This window comes from Morus notabilis, unplaced genomic scaffold, assembly GCF_000414095.1.
Source record: "Morus notabilis unplaced genomic scaffold, ASM41409v2 Scaffold61, whole genome shotgun sequence".
In the NCBI taxonomy this organism is placed as follows: domain Eukaryota; kingdom Viridiplantae; phylum Streptophyta; class Magnoliopsida; order Rosales; family Moraceae; genus Morus; species Morus notabilis.
In genome coordinates, this window is record NW_010362732.1 from 225,236 (window position 1) to 228,611 (window position 3,376).

Sequence of the window (3,376 nt, forward strand, 5' to 3'; positions counted from 1 at the left end):
AAAATTGGACTACAGGATAAAGGATGATTTTCTCTTCCTTCCCTATCCAGTATTGGTGCCACACACAGGGATAGGAATCCCTAGCATGGCCGGCCATAAGGGATAAGGGATAGAGGATAATTTTGGTTCGAAATTCAAATTGGAGATAGAGATTGGATTCTTTCTAGAAGTTTGACTTCTACTCTATAAATAAGAGAATAGTAGAAAATTGTGGACACAATTTTTGGTGACAATTTTTGAGACAATTTTCGGAATTAATTTTTGCCCTAATTTTAGAGGTGGCCGAAATTTCTCTATAGAAAGAAGGAAACAATTTTTCAGCCCTAATGGGTTAAGGCTGGCTGAAATTCTCAAGAGAGAAAGGAAGGAAAAAAAATTTTCTCCAAAAATTTCACATCGTGCATGCGATGGTGTTTGTGGAAATTCGAGTGTTTATTGTAACCCGTTTTGTCTCATGTGTGCCCACACACACGTCTTCGTGGATTCTAGGAATTGACGTGGAAGACATTGGTTTTCTAAACACAAAGATTGGAGCAAGGATTATTCGTGGTCAAAGAACTCAAGTTATCATCCGAGTCGGCTTCTAGGTATTTTTTTCTGATTGAGTTCTTAATAAATGAATTAATGAGATTAATTTATTCGTGCATAAATTAATATAATCTATAGAGTATCTCAAAGGTTTTGTGAAAATTTTTGTTATACACGATCCGCCCTTCCCCGCACCACCACGCTTCTGCATCCGGATTCGATCCGGAGACCAACAGTAAATTCGACGTCAGATCCTCCAAGGAGGAAAGACAAACACTTAATGAAATTCTAAAAAAATTTCCTAAGACGACGACCCCAAGGGGTAAAAATCGACGTTAAGTCCTCAAACAAAAAAAGGGAGAAGGACACACACTTAGAAAAATTCTAAGAAATTTTCTAAGAAGCGGCAAACGCGAATCAAGGTAGAAACAAAACCTGTTGTCTTTATATATACAAAAATGCAAGTAAAATTGTCTGGAGCAGATATTAAATTACAAAGATTCCCAAAAGAAAATAGAAAAAGGGAAAAGCAAAGTGAGGATCTCTAAGCGTCACCACCAGTCACTGGCTCCTCGCCGCCACCCAAGGAAGAAGCATTCCCTTCATCACCACCGGGAGGGGACACTCCGTCGTCGCCCACGGGAGTAGGAGAGTTATAAAGGAAGCCTAAGTCCCAATCAGGACGCTCCTTCTTGATTAGGTCAACAATTTGCTGACCCGCCGACTGGAAATCCTTGTTGCGAATATCCAGGAGCTCCTGAGAAGTCTTGAACTCCTCAATAATCTCCGTCCGCTTAGCGTCGAAGATTGCGGCAGCCTCAGCCTCGGCCTCCTTCTTCCCTTCGGCCTTTCCCTCGGTAAAGCGCCTCTCGGCCGCCACGGTCGCATCGGATAACTTCTTCTCAGACAAGTCTGCCCGCTGAGTGAGGTCTTTAACTTTGGCCTTCAGTTCGGTCAAGTCGCCTTCCAAGCTTGTCAGTTTGGCCATGGCCACATCCCTCTCCTCGACGGCATCATCCCTATTCTTTTTGGCCTCATCAACGAGAGACCTAAGCCTGGCCTCCAAATCATCCATCTCGCCCTTACGCTCCTCGACCTTGATTAAGTCGAGGAGGTTAAGAAGGGAAAGGATGAGGCTTTGGAAAGGTTGCAAAATCAGGAAAGGTTTTTTTTTTTTTTTTTTTTTTTTTTAAAAGAAGAAAAACTCTCGGCAAAATCTTACATGGATCTGGAAGGAGATCTGTTTGCGTTGGTGGTCGACCAAGGAAGATTGGGACGCTGCGATCCAATGAGGCTCGAGGAAAGACTCATAAAGAGCCTGGAAGATGAGAGAGAAACGAGGGGGAAGTTTTAGCATCGCCCCAACCTCGGCATCAGAAATATCCGAGACCTGAAAATTCCCATCCATTATCTTTCCCCCCGGGATCAGCACGCGTTCTCTCGGCGCCGGGGGAGCGCTAACATTAGGGATGAGCACCACCGGTGTCCACGCCTTGTCAGTCGACGCCTGGTCAGTGGTCGACTCTTATCGGTGCGCCTCTTCTTGTGAGCATGCCTGCCCCCCGGTGCCGAAGGACCCTTGACCTTCTTGCCCTTCGACGCAGGAGAAGAAGAGCTGGCTTTCTCTTTTTACTTTGACGAGGGCTGTTGGCTCGGCGGGGACTGCGAATCAGAGGGGGGCTGTTGGCTCGGCCTCGACCATTGGCTCCCAGGTAGCTGAATCCTCAACGACGCCATCTCTAGCGACGAAAAGAGGACATGATCAACATTAGGAAAACACAAACGATGATTTTAGAAGGCGCCGAGAGAAGTAATTACCTTCGTCGCTTAAATGAAAGTACGCGCGGACGGCGTCTAAATCTGAAGGATTAGGGAGATTTAGGATTAGGCCGGTAGCGCGAAGATTCTCCTTGGTCAGAAGCGTCTCAATATGGCGAACCTCTGATGGATAGGAAAAAGCCTGCTCGACCCTCGCCAAACTATTACTGGAGAACTTCGGCCGATCCTGATTAACTGCAGGACAAGGGAATCCTCGTTAACATATGAAAAAGAGCAAAGTCAGATAAAAAGAAAGTCAAGATGCTTACTCATATTTCCAAACGCCGCCTGCACCTGCCTTCGGCGGGGCCGGCGGTTATTAGGATGAAAGTTGAAAGGCCCGCGGATCATGAAGAACATGGGTTTCCACCCATGTGACGACGAGGGAATGCCCAGAATGAGCTTCCCAAACCTGGGCTGAGCTTGTTGGTTGCCGAATCGAATCCGGCTGCGGAAGCGTGGTGGTGCGGGGAAGAGGCGGATCGTGTATAACAAAAATTTTCATAAAACTTTTGAGATACTCTATAGATTATATTAATTTATGCACGAATAAATTAATCTCATTAACTTATATATATCAAGAACTCAATCAGGAAAAATACCTGGAAGCCGACTCGGATGATAACTTGAGTTCTTTGACCACGAACAGTCCTTGCTCCAATCTTTGTGTTTAGAAAACCAATGTCTTCCACATCAATTCCTAGAATCCACGAAGACGTGTGTGTGGGCACACATGAGACAAAACGGGTTACAATAAACACTCAAATTTCCACAAACACCATCACATGCACGATGTGGAATTTTTGGAGAAAAATTTTTCCTTCCTTTCTCTCTTGAAAATTTCGGCCAGCCTTAACCCTTAGGGCTGAAAAATTGTTTCCACAATTTCTATAGAGAAATTTCGGCTACCTCTAAAATTAGGGCAAAAAACCATTCTGAAAATTGTCTCAAAAATAGTATTTATAGAGTAGAAGTCAAACTTCTAGAAGGAATCCAATCTCTATCTCCAATTTGAATTTCGAACCAAAAT